The sequence below is a fragment of the Acomys minous genome (assembly GCF_964271855.1).
Source record: "Acomys minous genome assembly, chromosome: 7".
NCBI lineage: Eukaryota > Metazoa > Chordata > Mammalia > Rodentia > Muridae > Acomys > Acomys minous.
In genome coordinates, this window is record NC_140488.1 from 9,000,796 (window position 1) to 9,012,115 (window position 11,320).

At 36.2% G+C, this 11,320-nt stretch overlaps 1 protein-coding gene across 4 annotated transcripts in view; it reads left to right on the forward strand.

Moving 5' to 3' along the window:
• Positions 1 to 5,165, forward strand: part of IDS (iduronate 2-sulfatase) — a 96,638-nt gene extending 91,473 nt beyond the window's left edge. For 2 of the 4 annotated variants that reach the window (XR_014780467.1, XR_014780468.1), the window contains 2 exons: positions 907 to 958; positions 4,893 to 5,165. The gene's annotated coding sequence lies outside the window, so the exon portion shown is untranslated. Of the gene's footprint in view, positions 1 to 906 lie in introns of all 4 variants that reach the window. The other 2 variants (XM_084788664.1, XM_084788666.1) reach the window with 1 other exon arrangement.
• The last annotated feature ends 6,155 nt before the right edge of the window (positions 5,166 to 11,320 follow it).

Here is an 11,320-nt window from a genome sequence, read left to right on the forward strand (position 1 = left end):
GACTTGATATCCTATGAGCATATACAAAGGAAGGAGGTCCCCCTCAGTCACAGTCATAAGGGAGGGGAGTAAGGGGAAAATGAGAGGGAGGGAAGAATGGGAGGATACAAGGGATGGGATAACCATTGAGATGTAATATGAATAAATTAATAAAATATATTAAAATTATCAGCACATTAGGAATAAAACAACATTTATAGTGACGTGTGTCTTTAGTCTTCTGAATTCATTAGTTGCAACAGTTTGTGACTTTATGGGTAGATTCTTCCTTCCTTCCTTCCTTCCTTCCTTCCTTCCTTCCTTCCTTCTTTCCTTCATTTATTCAATATCCTGACTGCAGATTCCCCTCCCTCCTATCCTGCCAGATCTCCCCACTCCCAATCCACTCCTCCTCAAAATATGGGAGGCCTCCTGTGGATATCAATCTATCTTGGCATATCAAGTTGCAGCTTCTCGTATTGAGGCTGGACTAGGCAGCTCAGTAAGGGAAAAGGGTCCCAGAGGCAAGCAGCAGAATCAGAGACAGGCCCTGCCCCTGCTATTAGGAGTCCCACAAGAACACCAAGCTAAATGACTGTTACATACATGCAGAGGGCCTAGGTCCATCCCATGCAGGCTCCCTGGTTGGTGGTTTGGTCTCTATGAGCCCACTTAGTTGTTTCTGTGTGTTTTCTTGTGTCCTTCACTCCTCTGGCTCCTACGATCCTTCCTCCCCTCTTCCATAAGATTCCCCAAGCTCTGCCTAATGTTTGGCTGTGGGTCTTCACATCTGTTTCCATTAGCTGATGTGTGACACCTCTCTGATGACAATTGGGCTAGGCACCAATCTATGAGTACAGCAGGATATCATTAAGAATCATTTCACTGACTTTTTTTTTTTGCCATTTGTTTTTGGTTCTATCCCAGGTCTCTGGACTTATCCAGCCTTTGGTTCCTGGCCCTCCAGGCAGCGTTAGGGGTGAGTTCCCTCTCATGGAATGGATCTCAAGCTGGACAAGTCATTGGTTGGCCATTCCCACAATTTCTGTGCCACCTTTACCCCTGCACGTTTTGTAAGCAGAACAAATTGTACATGGAAAGTTTTGAGGCTGGTTTGGTGTTCTAGTCTCTCCTTTGAAACTCTTGTCTGGTTATAGGAAATGGCCATATACTCAGCTTCCCCCTTGCTAGGAGTCTTAGCTAAGTTCACCCGCATAGATTCCTGGGAGTTTCCCATTGCCCTAGGCTTCTAGTTCGTCCCAGAGTTACCCCAGATTTCAGTTGTTTCTTCCAGCATGCTGTCCCTCCATCCTTTTATATGGGTAGGTTTCTAACTAAAAAAATCATGCTGTTTATAAATAAGTATACTTTTATTCTTTCCTTTACAATGTTATTTATGCTTTTTTTCTTGCCCATTTGGGCTTTCTAGAACCTCCAAAACAATGTTACATAAAGATGATAAAAATTAATAGACACTCTTGCACAACCCCCCAACAAAAACAAAAACAAAAAGGCAAAAAACAAACAAAAAAAACCTTCTAGTCTTGTCTTAAAATACCATGCTAGCTATGTATCTATTCTTAGATTCTTGATAATTTCAACCATGAATGGGTTATTTGGTTTTTACTATTATGAATAATAATGCTGTAGAAATTTGTGCTAGGATTTAGATAGGGATTATGTTGAATCTATTTTTGAGAGAACTCTTACCTTAAAAATACGTGGACATAGAATCTTTATCTGTTTAATGTTCTATTAAAACGTTTTGGGGGTGTTTTGAATTCTACAGAATACAGCTCTTGTTCTATTGTTAATGTATTCCTAAAAGATTATTTTTTTGATGCTTTAATGCTGCTTTTCTTTATCTTTTTTTCTCTTTTGTTGTAATTATTCTCAGAGCTGAGGGCCAAACCCAGGGCTTTGCACCTGCTGGACAAGGGCTCTACCCCTAAGCTAAATCTCTAACCCCTTGATTCTATTATGAATGAAATTGTTAATTTAGTTTAATTTTTGGATTGCTCGTGCTAGCATGTAGAAGTGAGTGGTGCACTTTTTTCCAGGCAGGCTCCTGCTATGTAGCTTAGCCTAGCCTTGAGCTTGGCACACTTCTAGTAACAAGCAGCTGTCACCATACATGGCCACAACTAATATTTTCATCCATGTATTGTTAAGGTAACAATTCTCTCAAAATTGATTGATTATTCAACATAATCCTGAAATAAATTAAATCACAAATGCTTACAACATTACTATTTAAAATGGATAAAGAATAGAAACAGCCCAAATATTTATCAAGTGATGGATAAACAAAATGTGATTTACACTAACAATAGGATATCATTTGTTTACTAGACGAATCACAGTACCAATATATGTTATATCTTGGATGAAGCTTCACAAAGACTATTTATTGTATGATTTTGTTTACACTTAGACCTCAGAACAGGTAAATTCATCAAAATAGAAAGCAGATTAGTGGTGGCACAATCTTGGGAGAAGATTAAGGGGATTATAGTAACTATGAGCGGCCACTGGTGATTTCTTGTGGTAAAAGAAACATTCTAAAGTTGTGGTTAAAGAAAAAATATAAACTATAGCAATACTTGAATAAATGTGAATTTACTAAAAATCTGTAAAGTTTTTTATAAAATGGGCGAACTTGGGGCTAGAGAGACAACTTAAAGGTTATGAGCATGCACTGCTTTTTCAGAGGACTCCAGTTTGGTGCCCAGTACCCATGTTGGGTAGCCCACAAATAACTATTAAGTAAGATCTTTAAAGGTTAAAATAAAATGAATCAATTTTAGTGTGCAAATTACATTTCAATGAAGCTATTAAACAAAGAAAAAGTATTCTGAAGCTATAGGCCTTGAGCCAGTTTCTAGATATATGGCAAAATCAAGGAAGTTGACAATTTACAATGCCCAAATTTACTGCTAATACCTAGTTTTTATTCTCTACTAGTTTTCTCATTATAACTTAGATTGTACCCCCTGACACCTAGCGTGATAACTGAAATAATCTTGCAACAGCCTTTTACTGACAAAGCTATATATTAAACAAACCCACCATCTTCCCACCTCTGCATCATTAAAGCCCGCACAGCCCTATACCAACTGAACTGCAAAAACATAAGGGATGGCAGCAGTGTCTGTTCAATGGCATTTTTGGTTTTTACTTCTCCAGTCTTCAGTATGGAAATCTTGCAATCTGGGGAGCTGTAATGTGATAAAGCTCAATTTCTATTGCCCCTATAGAATGTTTATTTCTTTCCATCACCCAGACTGCCTAGACAATCTATAGTATAATTTTATTCTGTCACAGAGCTATCTGACAAACAATGTTTACTGTAGCCACTAAGTATTCAACCATAGTTGAAATTTGTGTTTATGGCAGAAGGCTGGGGAGAAGCTATTTTTTAAGCGTAGACAAATAACAGAACATCTGCAGCCCTTTACCAGGAGAACCTGTTTGCTTTTATTCATTAGGAGTTTGGAATTCGCTCCAGAGAGAACATTTAAAAAATTTACATTGGAATGAACCAAAATAGTCCAGAAGGTGGGGGTGAGGAAAGCTGGGGTGAAGTGGCAGTACTCTTTAATTACAAAATGGGTGCTTTCTGCAGCTAGCAGCAGGCATTGCCGGTGTAGGAGGCCCAGAGAAGGTGCCAGGCCTTTCTGTTGTCAATGCAGAGAGTGCAGAATATCACTGGTACTGCTGCTTTCTAGTAAAAATCCCTCCTAGGAAATAGAAGACTTAGTGGTAGGAAGAAAAACATTGGCCTGAGGAAAATCAGCACATATACTAATCTGAAAATCAAGGGGCCTTTAATGGGCTGCTTTCTGTTTTGCTAGAGCTCTGCTGCTTAGTGAGTTAGCCTTTAGTCACGTGTTGCATTTTAGATGAGAATTCATTAAAGAAAATAAAATGAAAACTTTACTTTCCATGTCACATTAGCCACATTTAGAGTGCTCAGTGGCCACATGACCTTAGTGGCTATCATTATGAATATATAGACAGAAAACTTGGTTATTGTGAGCAGTGTGGGCAGAAAGTTTCATTATCTCTGCAAGTTCTTTCACTCTTCTCTACCCAGTGCTCTTTCACGTTGGACACTGAAAAATGTTTGTTTTTGTTTTTTGTTTTGACCCTTGTAATACTTTAAGCAGGGGAACTGTATTTGATGAAAAATATGCATTTGTGGGATTGAATTTGGCCTAAAATTGTTATTAGGATGTAGCTTCTAGGCCTTGCCCAGACTGCACTCCCGGGACCTAGTACTTTTCAAACTTGGCTGCATTGGGAGCTTTTAAATTTTCCAATGTCCAGTAAGCAAACTGAGCAATTAAATCAGAATTTTGGTGGTTTGGGATGCAAGGCATCAGGCTTTCCTTTGTTTATTTTATTTGCTTTAGAAAAGACTTTCCTTTTAGTTTAGAATAATCTTAGCTATATAGAAAAATAATTGAAAACCCAATAGGGATTTCCAAAAAATCCCAACCTCAGTTTACCCTTATTGTTAACATCTGGCATTTTGGCACATTGTCACACTTAGTAAACTAATTCTAATAAATTATTATTACTACCATATGTACCCCATATTTTCTTAATTTTTACCCATTAGGATTTTCCTCTCCTAGGATAGACACCTCACTATCTTTGTCCAGCATACCTCTTTTGGCTTCTCTTGGATAAGACAGTTTCCAAGTTTTCTTGTTTTTAATAATCTTAAGGGTTTTGAGGACTGATGGTATTTTGTAGGATGGCCTTCAACTGTGGATTTTTTTGTGATTAGTGTGGAGTTGTGGGTTGGGATAAATGCTCCAAAGTGCCACTTAAAGCACATCATTCAAAGGAACATAAGTCACTATGACTCAGCTCTGTTCATCCAACAATGAGTTTTTTTTTTTTAGGCATTCTCTACCACGAGTCACTGTATTTCTTCCCTTCTCATGCTGACTTCTTGGAAGAAAGTCACTATGTTCAGAAGATAAACAGTGAGAATTATTATCAATTTACTTGTGGAGAAAATATCTATACAAATAACTTGAATTTCCTATGTGAGAGACTTGTCTCCTATCTCATTTATTTATTAAACCATTTCATTTGTAAATTCAGAATCACTGGAAATTTATTTTAACATGTTGAAATATATTCTCATAATAAATTACTTTTTATAACTCAAATTTTCTACTTCTGGGTGTTATGAATTATTTCAACAGATTATCCTTTATGAATACCTCATCAATGTAATATGGGGATTTTCAATTCTATATTATATTATGGTGCTTCAAATGATCATATCCAGACCAATTTAATCAAGGAGCCCCAGTTTTCTCAATTGGAGGATAGTCTTTCAACCCATGATCTACTACAGTGTCATTGCTTCTAGATTAGATATCTTAGCTGACAGAAAAAGAAGTATATGAGTATATAATAACTCCACATCTAACACACACACACACACACACACACACACACACACACACATACACACACACACATATATATACAAGCACTTTTTTATGTACTGAGCTGAACATGAGTTCTACTGATGTTTCCAATTTTGCATTACAATGAAACTCCTCTTTGTCATCTACAATGTATATCCTCACAGCAGCAACGAGTAAACTGGCTTCTACCACATACCTCCACATATCGGCATACTTATAACAGTATTTGTACAATGGTATTAGAGTTGTTAACCCATGTCCCTGTGGCAAACACATGCATCAACTAGAGTATAGTGCATACACACTATTCCCACTATGTTTGGTCTTACCAATATATTCTAAGTGCTTTTTCCAAAGTTACTTATGTCAACCACTTTATCCTGACCTCCTTTTAGAAGCTTGTTTTCCTTATTTGAAATACAGTCATTTTCTACATGCAAGTCATTTTAATGTATTTGAACTCAAATTATTTTTTAAATTTACATAAGATTCATTTTCTCAAAGTTCTATGGGTTTTGGAAAACAACTAGCATTATGTATCCATCCTTACAGTATTTTTGTTGATAGCTTTCTGGTCCTAAAGGATCCCTTATACTCATCCTCTTTTATCCTAAATATTTGAAAACCATTATTTTTCTGTCTCTAGTTTTATCTTTTCCAGAATTTTGTATAGTTAAATTTATTAAATAGATAAGTCCTTTAGATGTACTTCTTTCTCTTAGAAAATATATTTAATATTCACACATATATTCCCATGTTTTCAGAGCTCATTTACATTTACTACTGAGTAGTAAATTACTTACATACATAAGGGTATGTCAGTTGTTTTCTGGTAATTTGGAATAAAGCTGATGTAAACATTCACAGACTAGATTTTGTCTGGGCATGCATTTTAATATCTGTTGGATGAGTAGCTAGGAGCTCAATTACCAGATTCTATGGGAAAGTTGTGTACAGCATTGTAGGGAACTATCAAACTTTGAAGAGGTTGTAACATTTTGAATTTCTACCACCAATGGCGGATTTTTTTCGTTGAGAGAGAATAGCACTGTGCCTGGCCTTAAACTCATGGTGATTTTTCTGCCACAGCCTCCTGTGTTCTGACACACTGTGTTCCAACATTCATAGTTTGAATGTCAGTTCTTGTCAGTGATAAATTGTTGGTGTTTCGATTTTACTCATTCTGAGGCTTGTGCTTTTTTTTGAAATCTTAATTCTTTTGATATCATTTACATAAAGTTTGGTTTTATATTTTGTTGTATAATTAAATAACTTTCAGTACGCTTATGTATATACCTATGTAACCACAATGATAACATAAACATTTTATTACTTCTATCCTCCAACACCATATGTTGGATTTTTTCTTTATTTTTTTAATTTTTAATTTTTTACATACACATTTATATCATTACACATATAAAAATAGACTATATATAGCAAGAAGAACCACAAAACAATCAGGAATTATATTAATGTTACATTCATAATGTTTTGGCTATTTGTATTTGGCAACTTTGAAGAAAGCATCTTTTCAATCTTGGTGAGTCTAAAATTATGAATGAAAACCAATATCTATCATATCTCATCTCTATCAACTTAAAACATTTCTCTAGACCTAAAAACATCTTAACACCTATACAACTAAGCTTAATTGTAAAACTAAACTATTTGATCTTCAACCACATCAGAGACTTGAGAAGGAATAAAATTAATTACCTGAGTAAACAGTAAGTGTTTTCAAAGTAAAAAAAAAAAAAAAAAAAAAAGACAGAGACAGTTTGCTGCCTGAACAGTCACCCAAACGTCTCTATAACATTGGAGCATCATTTTCAGCCTTCTGGCCCAATATATCTGACAGACATATTTGTGAGGCAGGAACTATTGAGGAGTTGCTTACCCTGTCTTGGCAAAGTTTGGCCATTGACTCTGCCTGCATCCAAGCTTGCCCATTTTTAGACAGAATTCTGTCTATTGCATAAATGAGGACATTTTGCCCAGTGGCTTGTTTGCCACATTTGAAGCCATCTCCATAAGGAGGATCTTTGATGCTCATCATCTTCTTTGAGGTAGGCTGGGTGTTGCGAGGACTTAACTTGTCTTATTGTAAATGTATCTTTGAAATAATAAAAACATCTTTAAATGCCACATTCTGTAGGACTCTGAGGTTTTAAAGACCTTATCTAACTATTTTACCTTATTTATCTGTTGAATCATATCTATTTGTTATACCTAGAATGTATATTCTTGTGATAAAAATAGACTAGTAACTGAAACGACCATGATTTGATCAACTAACAATTAACTTGTATAACTTACCATCCTACACAGCCTGCAATAAGTTTCAAAGTATTGGAAGTGAACCTTATATTCTACTTGAATTGTATGGGTACAATACCTCATATTTGAGTAGAAATATATATATATATAATGTGTGAGAAGAATAATCTTTGACTTCTATACCACTGTATGAAAATTAAATGTATTTTGTATCCATTTACAAAATTCAATACCAATGAATTAAAAATAACCTGTGAACTACGAGGCCTTAATTTGAGGAATGGATTAAACCAACTTTTTGTCCTATCATCCCTATATATTTCTATATTCCCCCTTCTTTCTTTCTAACCATTATCTACAAACCTAAGGAAGAAAGATAAAGGAAAAGTGAGGCATCCCTGAGTCCAACCTTGTTTTCTCTCTCAATAATAGTAACTTAACATAGACCCAGAAAAACATGCATGGTATATACTCACTTATAAGTGAATATTAGCCCAACATAGATGTCCTTTGAGAGACTCCACCCAGTGGGGGGATTGATCAAGACAGATACTGGGACTTGAAGCTGGACTCTAGGCAGAATGTTGATTTTTTTTTTTGTAAAGCTTTATAACAATGAAATTGTGGTGTGGCATGTTTTCTTTTTTCTTTTAACATGCAGCTAAGGTTTTGGCAATTCATTCATTTTGTTGTATGGATCAGTAATCATTTACTTAAAAATTTTATTTCCTTCAGTATTAACATATACTGATTGTATAAAGTAAAGGGTTTCATTATGATATTTCCATCCATGCACTTAGTGAATTTAGGTTAGATTCATATCATCTTAGTCTTTCTTATCTTCCTGATGCCTTTCTCCCCTTTTTTCTTCAACATTCTTAGCAGTCTCTCTGTTTATTTTTATGTCTGATTTTGTTCCCTAGCTTACAAATATGAGAGAAAACATGCAGTGGTTTTGTTTAGGTTAACTGGTTTAATCACAACAAAGAGATATTAAATTTCACCCATTTTCTTTCAAATGAAACTGTATTTGTTTTTCTTAGTTCCTCTCTTAACTTGGATATCACACAAATAATTGAGTGAGGACAGAAGGACACAAAGCCTGCACAGAAAAGTGAAAGTGTTGGTGGGGGCATGTCTGTGACAAGCTGGAGACCTAAGTCGGGGTAGGCGTCTGGGAGGTTTTAAGAGGGATTATAGCAGAGAGTCTTAGTAACAGGGGCCATGGAATTTCATGATTTCTTTGTTTTGAATAGCTGAGTAGTATTCCATTGTGTAAATGTACCACCAGCAATGAAGGAGTGTTCTTCTCTCTCATATCCTCACATAATTTCCATTGATATCTATTTTCTGAAAATATCAGGGTGTTATTTTTTATTTATGCCTGAAAGAGACACTATGTATGCACTATATTTCCTTTTCTAGTCTTTTGCTGATGGACATACATAGGCTGGTTCCATTTGCTGACTGTGATGAATGGTATAGCAATAAATGTGCTGGTATATCTATAGTATGTTGATTTAGATTCCTTTAGGTATATACTATTCCCAGGAGTGGTACAAATGGATCATATCAAAGTTCTAGTTTAGATTTGTCAGGCATCCCCACAATGGATTCAATAGTGGCTCTACAATTTACACCCCTACAAGTAATATATGACTTCCTCTTTACTCACCTCACCATTGCCTGTCTTTCCATGGTCACAGCCACAATAGTCTCAATGCAGTTTTAATTTGAATTTTCCTATTAGAAGGAGTGCAGGGAGGGAAAACTACAGCTGGCATGAATTATATGAGAGAAGAAAAACAAGATCTTGAACAATGTTAAAGTATTTATTGGATATTTTTACTTCTTTTTAAGATGGTCTATTTAGACCAATATGCCACTTATTGATTAAATGGTCTCTTTAAAACTTTCAGCCCTTTACATATTCTAAAAATTAATACTCTGTTGGATGCTTAGTGGGTAAAAATATTTTTCCAATCCATAGACCATCTCTGCATTCTTGTAATGATTTTTTTTTGTCAAGAACTTTTTTTAACCTCATGGGATCCCATTTTTATGTTCTTGAGATTACTTTCTTTGCTATTGTAGTTTTTTGAAGGATATACCTGATAATGCCTATACCTTAAAGCATTTTCTTTTATCTGCTTCAAAGTTTCAAGTTTGGTATCAAAGTTCTTAACCAGATTCAATGCAATCCCTATCAAAATACCTACACAATTTTTTATTACTTTATTAATTTATTCTTGTTACATCTCAATGGTTATCCCATCCCTTGTATCCTCCCATTCTTCCCTCCCTCCCATTTCCCCCTTATTCCTCTTCCCTATGACCATTCCTGAGAGGGATTACCTCCCCCTGTAAATGTTCATAGGGTATCAAGTCTCTTCTTGGTAACCTGCTGTCCTTCCTCTGAGTGCCACCAGGTCTCCCCCTCCAGGGGACATGGTCAAAGTTGAGGCACCAGAGTATGTGAGAAAGTAATATTCCACTCTCCACTCTACTGTGGAGAGTGTTCTCTCCATTGTCTAGATCTGGGTAGGGGTTTAAGGTTTACCGCCTGTATTGTCCTTGGCTGGTGCCTTAGTTTGAGCGGGACCCCTGTGCCCAAATCTGCCTATCATAATGTTCTACTCCTACACAATTTTTTAAAGACATTGAAAGTTCACTTCTGAACTTCATATGGAAAAACAAAAAACCCAGAATAGCTAAAACAATCTTGTACAGTAAAGATCCTCTGGAGGAATCTCTATACCTGATCTCAAACTGTACTATAAAGCAATAGTAATTAAAAGAGCATGGTACTGGCACAGCAACAGGCTGGTTGATCAGTGGAATCAAATCAAAGACCCAGATATGAATCCACACACATATGGTCACTTGATTTTTGACAAAGAAGCCAAATCCATTCGATGGAAAAAGGATAGCATCTTCAACAAATGGTGCTGGTCTAACTGGATGTCTATGTGTAAAAAATGCAACTGGACCCATATTTGTCACCTTGCACAAAACTCAAATCCAAGTGGATCAAAGACCTCAACATAAAACCAGAGACACTAAGTCAGATAGAAGAAAAAGTAGGGAAGAGCCTGGAACACATTGGCACAGGAGACAACTTCCTGAACAGAACATCAACAGCCCAGGTCTTAAGGTCAACAATTAATAAACGGGACCTCATGAGGCTGAGAAGCTTCTGTAAGGCAGGAGACACTGTCAAGAGAACAAAGCAACAGCCTACAGACTGGGAAAAGATCTTCACCAATCCTACATCTGACAAAGGTCTAATATCCAAAATATATAAAGAATTCAAGAAATTAAATGCCAACAAACCAAATAACCCAATAGAGAAATGGGGCGCAGAGCTAAACAGAGAATTCTCAACAGAGGAATATCAAATGGCTGAGAAACACTTAAAGAAATGTTCAACCTCCTTAATCATCAGGGAAATGCAAATAAAAACAACTCTGAGATTCCATCTTACACCCATCAGAATGGCTAAGATCAAAAATTCAAGCGACACCACATGCTGGCGAGGATGTGGGGAGAGAGGAACACTCCTTCATTGCTGGTGGGAATGCAAACTAGTACAACCACTTTGGAAAGCT